The sequence below is a fragment of the Danio rerio genome, chromosome 21 (assembly GCF_049306965.1).
Source record: "Danio rerio strain Tuebingen ecotype United States chromosome 21, GRCz12tu, whole genome shotgun sequence".
Taxonomy (NCBI): domain Eukaryota; kingdom Metazoa; phylum Chordata; class Actinopteri; order Cypriniformes; family Danionidae; genus Danio; species Danio rerio.
The window spans coordinates 22,442,874-22,460,027 of record NC_133196.1 but is presented as its reverse complement, the minus strand read 5'-3'; positions in this window follow the sequence as shown (position 1 = coordinate 22,460,027).

Here is a 17,154-nt window from a genome sequence, read left to right as displayed (position 1 = left end):
CAGGGTTTAAAGAGAGTGGTCTGAAAAAAAAAAAATCCAGTGAGTGGCAATACGAATCATAGATGTGCAGCTGACAAATCTGCAGCAACTGCGTGATGCTTTCATGTCAATATGGACCAAAATCTCTGAGGAATATTTCCAGTATCTTGATGAATCTATGCCGCGAAGGATTAAGGCAGTTCTGAAGACAAAAGGGTATCCGGTGCTAGTAAGGTGTTCCTATCACCTTTCTTCCCTATTCTGATGCTCAATTTGAACTGTAGCAGATCGTCTTAACCATGTCTACAAGCCTAAATGCATTGAGTTGCTGCCATGTGATTGGCACTTACATTTGCGTTAATGAGCAGTTGCACAGCAATAAAGTGGCTGTGAGTGTATATATCGATAATTATGACATCAAGTGTACTCTATGTGTATTTATAGAGACATACACTTGATGGCATAATTATTAACTCTTCTGTCATTTTTATGTTTGTTAACTATTAAAAGCTTGTTTTAACATGTTAATTAGAAAATGTTTCATATGAGTTATGATGGACAATGTGACTGAAGACTGGAGTAATGATATTAAAGTCTGGCTTTGAATTATAGGAAACAAACATTTTAAAATATATTAAAATAAGAAATAGATGTTTGAGTTCATAATAATATTTTAAAATATGACCTTTTCACTTTCTCTTTTAAAAGCATAAAATAAGTTTAAAAAGAATTCGAGCAATGATGCATATGGAAAATGTAGTCATTTTAGTTATAAGGGTAGTTCATATTGTAGTTATTCTTAATATAATTTCTGTCAAATTAAAAATCATAAGCAGGAACACGGTTTACACACGCAAACATTTTTTATGTGTTTTAGTCTTTTTAAAGCAGGATCAATGCAATATATATATTTTCTCAACACGATGAACCGAGAGCCTCATATCCAAGAAACACTCTTTGGAGTGGAAAGACGCCTGTGAATCCTGTCTGCTTTAACCTCATGGGGCTTTCTCAGTTTACGCTTGATCTGGCAAGACACTGATGATGCTGGTCAATCTCAGCATATCAAGCTGTGTGAGTCGGTGTATGGTCCCCTGATCACTCCAAGCCCACTGACTGTAACACCTTAAAACAGTCCAATCCCCAAAGGAAAAGAACAATTACATGCTTTGTGAGTATCTTCATCCCAATGGCTTTACCGCTTTGTTGAGTTTGGCTGGTATTAGCACCAACACAAAAGCTCTTCAGATCGAGAGCAGATTCAAAACATTTCCAGTTAATCAAGCTTGACATTAAGTGATGCTGAAAATATGGTTTGGTAAACAAAACACAATCCCGCCTTCATGTGTGGATGTTTTACATTAAAACTGGCAGCTTGTTAGATTGAATGGTGTCATGATGAATTGGTTTTATCGTACCTCAGAATTGTGTTTTGGGCTGTTTATTTACACCGTTTTGTGAGTTTCGGTTTAATGGCTGTCCTCAGTTTGTCTCTGATACTTTCAAACAGCAACATTAGAAGAGTATTTTAAAGCTTTCGCATGAAAACTGAGTTCCATTACGTCTGTTCAAGGACAAGAATGAAAGGTTTGTGCTGTCTGAGCTACAGTTTGTGTTTTCTGCAATGCAGACCTCAGATGCTGTAAATACTAAACAAAACATTCAATTTATTTTCTCTAAAGTGCTTGGGATTGTTGTTTTTAAGTTGTATGGAAGGATGGTGATTATGTACATGGTGATAAAAAATATTTACACAATTTAAAAAAATATGGGGGGGTGGATTGGGGGTTGCCACAACGGAAAGAACCGCCAACTTATCCATCATATGTTTTATGCAGCAAATGCCCTCTCAGCCGCAACTGGGAAACACCCATACATTTTTTCATTCACACCCACACATAAACTACGGCCAATTTAGCTTATTCAGTTCACCTAAAGCGCATGTCTTTGGACTGTGGGGGAAATCAGAGTACCTAGACAAAGCCCACACGAAAACGGGAAGAACATGCAAACTCAACACAAAAATGCCAATTGACCAGCTGAGGCTTGAACCAGCGACCTTCTTGCTGTAAGGCAACAACACTACCCACTCTGCCAGCGTGTGGCAACATTATTTTTATTTGCAGATTTTTTTTCTAGCAACCCAATTAAGTGGCGATTTCTTACACGGTCATACGGAAGCAGCATGCATCCACATTTATCATCACTTTCAAATGTTTCATGTTTTGTTTTCTAGTGATGGGTCGTTCATGAACGATTCGTTCATTTTAAACCAGGCTTCAATATGACTCAGGAACTACGAGTCCTCTCAGGGAGTGATTTGTTCATCTGCGCGTGCGCACATTTGTGCAGGTGGTATCGTTTATTTAAAGTATTTTAAGTCGTTCATCGCTGAAAGGCAGAAGCCAATCATAAGCGTTTAGAGCCGGAAAAAGAATTGAACTGTTCATCTCTCGAGTCCTCTATCAGGTCTGAGTCATTCGTTCCGCACGGGCCAATCATATGCGTTTAGAGCCGGAAAAAGAATTGAACCGTTCATCTCTCAAGTCCTCGGGTTTGAGTCCTTCTGTGATGTGATGAACGAACGACTTAAGAACCAAAGACTTAATAGGTTAACTAATTATCATGGCTCCTGACAACTCAGACTGTATACATTGGTTAAGATTATATGTGATTGTCAGTGTAACGTGAACGAAACATTGACATTTGAAAAAATCACCTGCAAGTGAGCTGAGCAAAGAGACAATAATACCTTCATAGACAAAAGAGCAGGTAAACATTGAATTATTATTTTCTCCTTCTTATGGCTAGTTGTAGATGTGTTTGGAAGCAATTCGTAACATTTTAATAATATTTTGGCAAATTGAACCAAATGAACGAAATGACTCGAAAAAAGATTTGTTCATCTCGATGAACGAAATTCAAAGATCCGAGTCAGTAAAATGATCTGAACTTCCCATCACTATTGTTTTCATGACAACATGTTTTGTATGTAAACTTTTGAAAACGATACTGTTAAAGCTTGTTTACACCAAGCATTATATCTATAAATATAAATAAAACAATAACTATATTTGTGTCCACACTAACGAATCATAAAATCCAGCCTGATCTCATGAAGAAAGGTGACTATTTCACGCTTTGTCTGTTTAGTGGCTTATTTATACAAATTTGCACAAGTTTAGTTGTATGACAATGTATGATTTAAAAAGGAGGTGTGGCACCCAACCCAGCCCCTAAACCGAACCGTCATTGGGTGATGAGCAAATCATACAAATTTGTGTGAACGAGATTGTACGAATTTATACAAATTAGCCACTAAATCAAAATGTTAAGAATTGCTGTGAGATCATGCTTTAAATGTCAGTTTATTTTAGCTCATGCTTTTGTTCAGCATTGGAAACCAGCAAATGTTGTCAGTGTGACTCTAGCACATCTGACCATTGAATCTTTCTTATTAAATCTAATTAAACGAATTTAGCAACTTAGTGTAGTGGATTTACAACCAACAGACTATTTTCGCCAGCATTTTTGAAGGAAGCAACACAACGACGCTGAAACTAGCTCTGCATACTTGAAGTACTTTTATTCTTATACATAAATTTGTAAGTCTGTCTTGCATTACCTCCATGTATTTTTATCATTGTATGATTGTATTTTATTCTTGTTTTCTAAATTATCATTATCTTTAAATAATCTTTAAAAAGTTTTGAAAGGCTTCTCAACAATGTTGTTTTTTAGCTTTAAATTGCACAAGTGCTTTATAGTTCTGTGGATTCTGATTAACGGCTTGTTTCTAGTGTCAGAATTGTGCTATGATGATGCCACTGCTCTGGTGCGTGTAAAATGTTCTTATGTCAGTTGCTCTTAATGCTTTTTCTGTGCCACTTTCAATCCCATAATGTACTACATGGGCTCAACTTCCATTTTCCATTTACGCTCAACTTTCATGTGAATGAACTAAAAACGCTGCCAATGTGCCAGAGGAAACACGCCATAACCGTCAGTGTTTCATCATGTATTAGCTGTGAAGAAAATAATACTGAAAGGGATCAAGTACATCGTTTTTTTCTACATCTTTGTCATATTGGCTGTGGTCTGAACTCTGCTATTGTTTTAAATTCAGAATGTTTTATACATTTATACGTTAATAGTTGGTGCGTTTGATGGGAACGGACCTTAAATGTCTCAGTTTTGTGAAAAAAGTGATGTAATCAGGGCCGGCGCATCCATAGAGGCGACCTATGTAGGTGGCTGCCATAGTTAGGCGTATATCACAGATTAACTTTAATCTGTGATAACAAAATCATCAGGGGTTTACCTAACTAAGTGACATCGCCATCTATTGGCCTGACCTGCAAATGACCAGCATGTTTTCCATGGATCATAGACCATTCTTAACATTAATATATATATACATATAAATTATATAATATACATTTTAAAAACAAGTTAACCCAGTGCCTTAAAAGGGATGAGCTGAAATTGAAGAATTAACTTTAAGTAGAAATTTAAGCTTAGGCTTAAAATAAGTAACCTTGGAACTTGGAACTGTTAAGTTGACTTAACTTATATTTGATGTTGTTTTTTTACTTAATAATTTAAAGGCAACAGGTTTATTCACTTTATTTTTAAGTACAGGCAATGTGTTTTGTTTTGTCTGGAAGGCTGCTTCACAGAGGAAATAGTAAAGTGTTGCCATATCCTCTTAATTTAAACATTGGTAATTGCATCCCTGGATTTGATTCAGTCTTTGCATTTAAAAAGAAGGCAGCTGCAGGTCACAATATTTGAGTATGTTTCTCATTTATTTGGGTTTAAGACTTAAGTTAAACATCAGCTTGTTTTTTTGTTTTACTGATTGCTTTTTTTTCTAGCAAAACCTGGCAACTAATGGCCCAATTTTCTACCTTACTAATGATGTACCTCATTCCCTGGGATTTCTTACATGGCTCATACATGCATCTAATACATACTAAATGCATCATTAAAATTATGTCGTTCAGTTCAGTTTTATAGACATGTTGTTAAAATATTTTGAAAATGTGCTTGTCACTTCCTGTATTTTCTGGACAACTACTGAACTACATGTGTACTAAACACAAATTTAAAACATCACGAATTTCATACGTTTGATAAATTAAAAAAACATATTGAGTGATTTTGAAAATTCATATTTGATGTACTTTATCTTGTATAATAAAATCATGAAAGTAAATATAAAAATACAAAAGATATTCCTGAGGAAATGACTCTTTCAGGTTTACCTAAAAACCGTAGTTATTATAGCCTTTGAGATTAATAGTAATCTACAACAATTCTACTGCTAAGTATAGCCTTATTATTGTTGCCAAGCAACTTGATTTATTACTATAGAGATTGCAGAGACAGGTGTGAATTTCTGTTTTACTGTGGCTGTGAATATGCCTCATACCAGCCCTATTTAGTTTGAATTATCCCCTTTATATTGAAAATGATGCTGAAATTATGTTTTAGGCGTTCATTTCACCACAAAATGGAGGAAAGTAAATGGGTCCTAGACAAGAAGTGGATTTTGAGTATCAACAAATAAAATAAGTAATATTATATACAGAGGACACTCTCAAAAATATCAATTAGTGTAGCAATAGTTCTCTTTATTTATTGAAATCTTATTAGACATAGTAAAACAAATCATTTGTTGAATTAAAAGACTCTATTGAAAGATCACATAGTGATAAGGTTTTGGTAATTTATCATTTAATATTTTTTTTAAATACTGGAAAATTATGTTTAAAAAATAAGTCACTGATGAAGGAACATTATTTAACCTATTTCAATATTCCGTTTTATCCAAAGACATTAACAATAATACTTAATTTGCATGTAATACTCTTTTCATAGAGCTATGGGGAAAAATGAAGAAATTAAGTGAAAATGTTTATATTGGATTTTTTAAATTATATCTGATGGTCTGACGGCATTTCTTCAGAATTTAAAATAGAAAAATAAATTGTCATTTAGATTTTTTTTTATTGTTTCAGCATCGATATCATAATGTGCAATGTTGAGTCTGAATTTATCAAGTTTTCTAAAAAAGAATAATAATGACACATGAAAATGGCACCTATTTTGATATTTTTTGCCAAAAAAAGTCTCTAAATGACAACAATTTTAGTTTACAGTTTGACAGAAGTCATTGGTAGTTTACAGAATAAAACAAAAATGACATTTTATACATCATAATTTTAGAGAAATCTCATTATTCTCAAGAATATTTTATCAATATTAGCATTTTTATATAATTTAATGTGGACACAATTAAACACATTTTTTTTACAACATAAATAAATTACAATTCGCAAAAATAAAAATTGCAGTTAATTTCACAATAAAATGACTTCGTAATTCCTTTACTCTCTTGATATTCATTTGGCAGCTCTGTTGTTAAAGATGATTCTCAATTAAATCAAAGACAACATCACAAGTAAATACTTCACAATGAAAATATCAAGTGTGAGTGAAACCCAACTGCGTCGTCTCTTCTGTCAGCGGATATCAGACACACACTTTCTTCAGGGCCAATGAACAGGCTGATAGAAGCTTTCTAAAGCTCTTGAAATTGATTCGGTGATGAGCAGTTACCCTGTTAGACACTCCATTTACATTTTTCACTGTTTCTTTCAGGGCCAATTAGGAGGGTTGCAAATTAGCTGCATAATAATAAGCCAATCAAGAAGAATCATCATTTGCTTAATGGGTGGAAGGATTTTAGGTTTGCACTTCTTTTCCACCTTGTCTTCTAATTGCCAGTTAAAAAAAAAAGACAAACATGTTGTATGAGAAACATGTGCACCGTAGAAACACATATGTCAGATACGCTTCAGCAGATTGACCTATACAGATGCTAGCTGCTTTAATAATTTCATAATTGTTTTCCACTTGCTCGTCATTACAGTGTGTTTTTTTGCTGAAGCAAGGCTTGGGGTTGTGTGTGGTGGGCCGGTGAAATGTCAAACTGTCACGCTGATTAACTAAATGCAGAAAGTGATTTGTGTTCTTGCCTATATCTGTTGTTCTGCCAGCTGTAATTGGTGTGAGCTTTTTTTTGTGTTAGTAATTGGCGTGTGCCTTTTAGCAGGTCAAACATTCCTCTTATCTCCTATGAAAAAGTGCTATAAAATGTGATTTAATTGACTGTTTGCCCTTTTTATCTTCTACAAGGCTGCGATAAAGGCAAGACATTGCAGGCAAGAAAATACATTTTTATGCAATTTCTTAAAGTGTGTTTTTTTCAGTCTCATAAAAAGTGAATGTCAAAGTTTCACTTTATTTGCTTGATTTTAATCATAGAGTTAATTATAGAGTGATAAAAAGAAATTCCCAAAAACTCCTTTGCAACTTTTGAGTGCCGTAGAGCCCCCACCAGTGCTGATATACAGCCATATGGCACTACTACAAGTGTGCTGTTAGGTTTATACAACAGTTTGACGGCATAATCGTGTGTATAAAAAAGAAAATCAAACACAGAGAGTCTCAAAAACCCTTTTGTACAAGGAACTACTTTTTTCCGCCACTCATTCACATCTGCAGCTGACATCAGAACAGCAGAAATCGTTGCTAGTTCACAGACATCACTTTAGAGCTAGTATCTAGCGTAATATCTAAAGTGATGACAAAACAGCTGATTTTAGCTCACATTTTAAGAGAACAAGGCTAAACGGCATGAAATGCCATCAATCTAACATTACAGAGATTTCCCAGTATTTTTCTATAGCAATCAGGATATCACAATAATTAACCCCGGAAAAGCCAGAGCAAAGCAAACACCGCCAGTTCTGTGGTATAAATACAACAATACAAAATACAAAAGAGAAAGGCCGACTCAGAATAACACTTACCTGATTTATAATGATTTGTTCAGCTGCAGTTTGAAACTTGCGCTGAGTAAATGTATGTTTTTTTCCCATAAGGACTTATTACGTGGTCTCTGTCGCCATCTTGTGGCAGAACGTCAACCGTCACTTTCTTTGGTCTGCTCAGACAGGCTGATGCACTGAATCGGATGCTCTGAAATTATAAATATTTTAAAATAGGCACTATCCTTATAAATAAACTGCACCTTTGCAACCTAAACAACTACATTTTTGACTGTGGCTGCATTGCATCATCCAAGTGGATGCTGCACACTGGCGGTGGTGTGGAAAGACCCTCCCTCATGATTGTGAAGCGCATGATTGTAATGTGCTTTATAAATACACATTACACTAATCAGATTTTTGTGCAAGCAATGTTTGCAAATTAGTGCATATTTAATGAAATAATGCATCCTTTGCACATTTAAACATGATGTTCTAGAAAATTGTAACGCAAATAAAGTTAGTAATTCTTACTAATCTAATTAATAAACTAATGAACTTTGGTGATAACGGTTGTTTCATTTTTACCATATTCACATGCAGTGTTTTGTCTTTTATAGGGTTAGCTATGCCATAAATTAAATTACTTTTTGGATTCGAGCCTTTACGAGTTCTGTCTTCTGTTAAACACAAAAGAAGATATTTTGAAGAATTACTGGATGCCATCGACTTTGAAAATCTTGTTTATGGAAGTCAACAAGTCCCATCAACCAGCATTCTTTTGACGTATTTTTTTGTGTTGAACAGAAGAACGAAACTTAAAATAGGTTTTGAACAAGTGACAGAATTTTCATTTTTGGGTCAACTATAACTATATCCATAATTATTTGTTAATATTTGTCATGTTATTGATGTATGATCTGATTTTTTCTTTATCTGTCTCTTTCTGCTGACTGAAATATGGTCGACTGAATCCTCCAAGGGCGTTTGTAGTGTGACCTCGGGGCATAAGTTTTGAATATGGAAATTGCTTTTCCTTTTAGGCCCTGATTAAATGGCCTTGCACACAGCATTCTGTGCCTATTAAGTATTTAATGTCCGTTTAATGAATGCTCTTATTAAATACCTCTGATGAGTTCTGAAACCTCATAATGAATTTGACATGGTGTCCATGAGCTTCTGAGGAAATTAGCCGTTTGCTGATCATGGTCTGTTACATGTCCAGCTGTGCTTAGAGGAACTGATCTGCCATCGAGTTACATAATGCAGCGGATTATGGAGGCATTTGTTAAATATTTACAATGAAAGGTGCTGGTTTGGCACAATGCATTTTGCTGTGTTCCTATATTTGTTTTTGTAAATACTCAAATCTAATGAAAAATATCCAATGAATTATTGTCAGTTAAGAAAATATCTAATTTCTAATAACTGATGTCGTTTATCTTTTTCATGATGACAGTAGATAATATTTTACTGGACATTTTTCAAGATACTAGTATTTAGCTTAAAGTGCAATTTAAAGGCTTAACTAGGTTAATTAGGCAAGCTAGAGTAATTAGGCAGGTAATTTTATAATAATGACTTGTTAGACAATTGGGAAAATGCTTAAGGGGGCCAATAATATTGACCTTAAAAGGGTTTTGAAAAATCTTAAAAACTGCTTTTATTCTAGCCGTAATAAAACAAACAAGACTTTCTCCAAAAGAAGAATTATTATAGCAAACACTGTGAAAATTTTCTTGCTCTGTTTAACATCATTTGAGAAATATTTGAAAAGTGACGTTTATTTATAAACTAATTTTGAGAGAATCACAAGCAAGATTGCCCACAGCTAGTCCTGCATTAGATATCACATTATTTACCAATCAGACGAATCCAAACTCACAGAAAGCGTAAGTATTTTACGTTTTTTCAGTTTAGTGGCTAATTTGTACAAATTCATACGAGTTCAGTCATATAAAAATGTATGATTTTAAAAAGGGGGCATGGCACCCAACCCCACCCCTAGACCCAACCATCATTGCGTAATGAGCAAATCGTACTAAAATGTACAAATTAGATTGTACAAATTAATGCGAATTAGCCACTACATTTACATTTAGTCATTTAGCAGACGCTTTCATCCAAAGCGACTTACAAATGAGGACAAGGAAGCAATTTACGCAACTATAAGAGCAACAATGCATGAGTGCTGTAGGCAAGTTTCAGGTATGTAAAGAAAATGTAAGAAGCAAAACATTAGTAATTTTTTATTTTTTTGTGGTAGTTAGTGGAGAAGCCAGAGAGGCAATTGCAGATTAGTAAGAAAAGTGGAGACTAAATAGTTGAGTTTTTAGTTGTTTTTGAAGATAGCGAGTAACTCTGCCGTTCTGATGCAGTTAGGGAGTTCATTAGACCAACTGGGCAGATTGAGCGCGAGAGGTCAGGAAAGTGATTTCTTCCCATTCACAGAACGCAAGTTTCTGGAGGGCATATGAATCTGCAGAAGTGAGAGCAGATAAGAAGGAGCAAAGCCAGAAATCGATTGGTAAGCAAACATCAGAGCTTTGAATTTGAATTTGATGTGAGCAGCAACTGGCAGCCAGTGCAAACGGATGAGTAGCGGAGTGACATGTGCTCTTTTAGGTGCATTAAAGACCATTCGTGCTGCTTCGTTCTGAAGCATCTGAAGAGGTTTGATAGAGTTAGCTGGGAGCCCGGCTAGTAGAGAGTTGCAATAGTCCAGTCTGGAGAGAACAAGAGCTTGAACAAGGAGTTGAGCTGCAGGTTCAGATAGGAATGGTCGGACCTTTCTGATGTTGCAGAGTGCGAATCTGCACGATTGAGCAGTTCTAGAGATGTGGTCAGAGAAGTTTAGTTGTTCATCAATCATTACTCCAAGGCTTTTCACCAATTTGGATGCAGTAGTGGTTGCCCCATCCATCTGGATTGAAAAGTTGTGATGCAGAGTCGGGTTGACAGAAACTTCAAGCATTTCTGTTTTTGTGAGAAAACTGACAGAAGGAGTTTCTATCAGAAACAGAAACTTTTCCCATTCCTCCAGAAAACAGAATACGAAAACTAAATCAAAAGTTATGAATTGCCGTGAGATAGCGTTGATATACTACACATCTGATACATATTTCAAATGCTTTTGCAGTACTGTACAAAATGTCATGCCAATAAAGTAACTCAAACTTAAACTTGAGAGAAATCTCACATCCTCGCTCCTCCCTTTGTTGGCAGAATAGTGTGACCTGCTTTATGGCACATTTTACTCTGCATAGGAGGACTTAATCTACATTTTCACTGTCAGCAGACCGGCTAATCGATTGACCCACCCTCCTCCTTCCCTAAACTCAACCAGTTTTACCGATTGACCCACCCAACCACCCGCTTACTTCCCTAAACCCAACCAACAATTTACAAAAGCCATCCAGAAAAAGAAAAGCCCTCGTCTGATTTTTACCACATTCTTACCCTGTTATTTACTTGTTGGAGGAGACAGAGTGATGAAGCCAGTTATGATATGGAGATGGTTAGGAGGCCATGACAGACAGATGCCAGTGGAAAGATTTGGCCAGGATGCCTGGGTTAAACCACTACTCTTTTTCGAATGACATCTTAGGATTTTTAACAACAATTTTTGGGAAATTGTGATTTCTTAGAGTCAGGACCTCACTTTAAAATCTCATCTGAAAGACGGTGTTCACTGAACGATATAGAGTCCCCATCAATATACTGAGGTGTTAGGACCCACTCGGATTGCAAGTTGAGCCCCCCTGCTGGTCTCACTTACACCAATTCCAACAGCAACCTAGCATTCCCATATGGTCTCCCATCCTGACGCAGTCTTGCTTAGCTTCAGTTAGCGACCAAGTGACAGTTGCAGTGAGCTAGCAGCCAACTATCTCTGTAAATTTTTGTTGTTACCTCTCACTCCTACGAGATCATTTCTGCTGGCTCAACATCATTTACACTGCCGCTTCAGACATTTGAACCCCACTGTACATGTTATTTATGATTATAGTGTTGTAGTAAACTCAGCATCTATTTTGTAATTGCAATAATAAATCGCATGCATACAATTTGATGCCATTTATGATTAGTTTGAAGGTCAGAAATCACTTCTCTGCTCAATTTTCAATGGCAAAAGTTGAGATTTCTCTTCTTTCCCATCCATCTTTCTCTCTCACACACACAAACACACACACACATACGCTGCACTTCTATTTGACTTACAAAGGACATAATGACAGGGAGCAAGTCCTTTTGTCACTGATGAGATAAATATTTATGAGCCGGCGACGGAGGCGATTGAAGCGACTTTCTTTGGGCCGAGGGGCTTCATTAAACGGCAGGGCAAATCAGTGAGGTCATATGGGCGAGTGAGATCCACGTCTGCGGCTCACGGCGTGGGCTCGCTCAAGTACCCATCAGTGGGCTGCTGTGTCCACATGTAAAAAAAAACATCTCCACATGCTGCTGTCTTCATTTCAAAGAGAGCTGATTGCCTCCAAATATTTCAAATTGCACTTCCCTCTTTCCCTCTTCAGCATTTAAGAGTCCCTTCAGTCCCATCGCAGCCTCTTTTCTCTTAGTCTTCACTGGCAAGTCCACATTCTGAAGCCTCAAGAACCAATGATGAATTGCACCAAATGAACACATCTGGTGGTTCGTTGTGGAGTTAGTTAAATGAGTTTTGGTGGGCCGAGTCAAGGAAATAATCATGAAATATAAATTGAAAATGAACATTTGGATATATTTATGTTTTATTTATTGAAGTAACATTTAAGAAAATATAAATGCGATTGTGTTGCTTATTTACTATATCAAGGTTCTATCAGCTTCCACTTCCACCACCAAGGGAAGTATTATATTATTTAATTTAAATTTGCTTTAGTTTATTTCATCATTTGTGAATCAGTGTATACAGTGGGAGAATTTTTTCTCAAAATATTTTTCTATTTTTCTCAAAAAACATATTTATAAAGGTGCTATTGCCTTTATTTTTTTCCCAGATGTTGGAAACAACCAAAGAAAACCATATATCCAAAGAAAACAAATCTATTTTACAAATTAAGTTTTGCATAATAAAATAAAAAATAACACAGTTACACAAAGTTAACACAAAGTTAGCGAAAGCCCAGACAGCAGCTGAAATCTCTTTGTTGTTGTTCAGCAACACTCGGCCCTTCGTTATTGAAAATTTTTATTGGCAAAAGAAAAAAATTCAAGCTGTAGAATGGCCCAGCCAATCACCTGACTTGAATCCGATAGAAAATACCAAATAATGCTCAGATTTGATAGACGAGACAAACAGAACCATCATTCATTGTTATTACACCCAACTCCTTTTTTAGTTTTGTTTTATTTTTATGTTTGTATTGTTTGGGTTTTTACCAAAATCTGGTTCAATTCCATGTCAACAGCTCCTTTAGAAAATATTTTTCCCAGAAAAAAATTACGTGTTCAATACTTATTTTCCCTGCTGTAACATATTAACTAACTACATTCACAAGGGGGTCTTTTTAAAGTTTCATAAATTGAAAATAATTTTCAGTAAACAGGCAAAAATGCTTTATTAGCTTAATTTTTTAGATTATAAGAACTCTGTATTTCTAGTCAACTAAACTTAACATTTTAAGTTCATCTAAAAGTTTGTCTTAATCAAAATGTTATGTTGATCAAACATGTACACAAGTCTAAACAACAATTTGACCATTAGGTTAAGTAAACCCAAAAATGTCTTAAATCTGGTTGTTTTAAAAGCATTTCTTATCATAGCCTAGAGAGCTCAAATTTAATTGCTGCAATTTAAGAAAGCACAGGTAAGTACAAAAAACACTAGCAAATTAAGAAAAATGGGCTATACACGGTGGCTTAGTGGTTAGCACTGTCGCCTCACAGCAAGAAGGTTCCTGGTTTGAGCCCCAGCTGGACCAGTTGGCATTTCTGTGTGGAGTTTGCATGTTCTCCTCATGTTTGTGTGGGTTTCCTCTGGGTGCTCCGGTTTTCCCCACAGTCCAAACTAAAGACATAGTGGAATAAACCGCCAATTTATACAGCACATGTTTAATACAGCGGATACCTTTCAAGCTGCAACCTAGTACTGGGAAACATCCATACGCACTCATTCACACACAATTTACAGCCAATTTAGTTTATTCTAATCACCTATAACACATGTGTTTGGACTATGGGGGAAACCACAGGAGCAAACCCATGCCAATACAAGGAGAACATGCAAACTTCACACAGAAATGCCAACTGGTTCAGCTCAGACTCAAACCAGCAAACTTCTTGCTGTGAGGCGACAGCACTAACCACTGAACCACCATGCCATATTTATTGCCAAACAAAAAGCCAAATTTTGAGATCAAATTGGTCATCAATTTGCTAAAATAGATAAATATGTAATGTAAAAGTCGTGCAAACTGTTGCCTTCCTAAAGTTTTACTAACTCCCCATTTTGACAAGGTGTGCTGACTTGGCCATTTAGTTACTCTGCAAAAGTTTCCCGGTGTTTTCCTTCAGTTTCTCTCTGAGTTTTACTTGGTGAAGGTTGTAAAGGGTGAGAGAAGGTATAGGCATTCATTCACCCAGCTGCTGCTACTGCTGCCGCCGATGGGTTAGCCTGTGTCCAGAGGTGATATCCGGATGACCTTGTCCTGTCCATCTCTGTGTGTTAAGATGATCTGACAGATAAATCCCATGAGCCTCTGGACATGAGCTGCTTCACAGCACTCGCTCCCTGACAACAGTCTGTCTGTCTTCTCCTTATATGCCATCCTGCTCAGTTCAGCTATTAAAAATGCATGAGGAGGGCTGTTTGTATGTGTATGAAGTGACAACTCAAGAGTGCTGATCATGACTTTTTTATGCTTTAGACACGCACACTCACACTTGCGCTGCTTGTAATGGATTGATGATGTCCAGCAACTGTTAAAAACTTGATGGGTGTGAGATTTTTTTTTTTGCTGACACCATTAGTCATCACCTGAAATGTGTGTTTTTTGCTCGGAAACAAATAATAGGAAAGTTCATTTGAGTGTGTGTGCGCGCGCGCGTGTGTGTGTGTGTGTTTGTGTGTGTGTGTGTGTGTGTGTGTGTGCGTCTGTGTGTTTGTGTGTGTGTGTGTGTGTGTGTGTGTGTGTGTGTGCGTGTGTGTGTGTGTGGGTGGGTGTGTGTGTGTGTGTAAATCTACACATAAAAGTAAATATACTCCCACTAAAGGTTCTTTATTCACCTTATTCTCAGCTGACGAGTGGGCGCTGCCATTTGAATCTTTTTGTCTCGCGACTTCCGGTCACATTCACTTCCATTCATTTTTTGACGTTAACAACTGCTCGTTACGCTGCTTGATGTTGCAATTTAATATTTTCTTATTATATTATGCTACTTGGTCTGTGTAGTCATGCAAACATTTGTTTGTTGAGTAAGTAGTTTGGCCATTTTCTGCCGTTTATTATTTCTAGTCATTTCTCCCATAGGCGACTGAATCGGAAGTTCTAAGACAATCGCGAAAACAGGCGCACTTCCGCATTTTAGAATAAGGTCAATAGTGGGAAAGAAGTTGTGCAGATAATTAATATGTTCTTCACACTATGAAAAAAGTTATTTACAGGGCACATATGATGAAAATCATCTTTTGTACGCTGTTTGGACAGAACTTTGTGTAGGTATAGTGCGTCCACTGGCATATATGATATAAACACAATACATTTTTTAAATAAATACTGATCCACTGTGAGAAACAGGCGCTAGTGAGCTTGTGGTAAACCCTCACGCTTACATCATCATCTGTGCGCACGATGTATGCTCTTGCAAGCGAGGTCAAGCCTACAGTGCACGTGCGCCATCAGTTCTCTCCGCTTGCTTGTTGACTCTTCTCTCTGCTCGCATGAAACTTTTAGATTTTTGTCTGTCTTGGAGCAGGACTTTATTTGTTTATTACTGGTTTCAAGAGTTCACACTTAGCTGATGATTTACAAAAGCTTGTTTGGCATGCTGTCCCGGGAGAGAGCCCCGAGCTCAAGGGCTCCTCGAGCCCGGGGCTTCCTCCTGTTGGCAGAGCAAGAGGGGAGCCTGAGCTCAGTGAATCTCAGAACTCCCCTGCTGCGGTAGCTAAGGCAACACAAGGGATTAGACAAGCTTGATTGTTATGCATGTTGAATGTCTTTGGATGGTGGGAGGAAACCGGAGAACCCGGGGAAAACCCACGCGGACACGGGGAGGACATACAAACTCCTCACAGAAACACCCACCGGTCATGTGGAACCAGGGCCGGCAGTGTTCTTGCTGTGGGGCTCACAGTGCTAACCACTGGGCCGCCGTGCCACCCAATCACAGGTAAAGGAGGAGAATAGGGGAGGAGGGGGGTTTCTTCCAAACGAAGATAAAGTGAACTGAAAACTGTGGCTATTTATAGTAGCTTATGGCTCATAAGATTGGAAGATAGTGATTGGCAAATGCAAGACTGGCCGTGATAAATCATAAGCATGTGATCCTCTCGAAATTAGTTTATGAATAAACTTCACTTATTTGTTCTCAAATGCTATTGGTTACCCATTTCCCAAAAATCCAAAAAATGTTGCGCAAACAGAAAGAATAGCCAGCGAGCAAGTGAAGAGAGCTGATTGCACATGTGTGCTGTAGGTGCGAGAGCTTACAGCATGCACACAGATGATGATGTGCGTGCACAAGGGTTTACGTCTAGCTCATGAGCACTCGTTACCTCACGGTGGATGAGTTCAGAACCCGTAAACATCCTCTGTGCATGCGCGAGCTGTAGTTTTCTCACGTATAGACCTTTAATCTGCCCACGGTTCACTTCTCCTTGTGGGTAAACCTCACAGCTGAGCGCTATTATTTTTGACATTGATTTACCGTCATAGGTGACTCATTGTTGCAACTCCACAACAAATACATCACACAATTATTGGGAAAGTTCTTACTGTAGTATTTCTCACAAACGTTACTTGAGATCTGCTTCCTTCATGTCTTTCACTGTGCTGTTTATCTGAAGCAGCCGAGGCGGAGGTTGAGGCGCACTCTGACAGGCACGTGAAAATGGTGGGTGGTAGGGCTGTGCAATTTTTCAAAATCGAATCGCGATTTAAAATGTTGTGATAAGCTAATCACAAGAGGCTGCGATATGAAATGTATATAGATTATAAAACTTTCCCCACGCAGAGCAAATGCGTGACTGCCATCTGTGTGTGATATTCTTACTAGCCAATTGAGTGAGCACACTTTCGTTCTGCCCAATCAGAATTGTGTAAGTCACAGACACCAAACAAAACCAGAACTGTCCCAGAATTGTAGCCACAGCACAAGAAAATACAACAACCAGCAC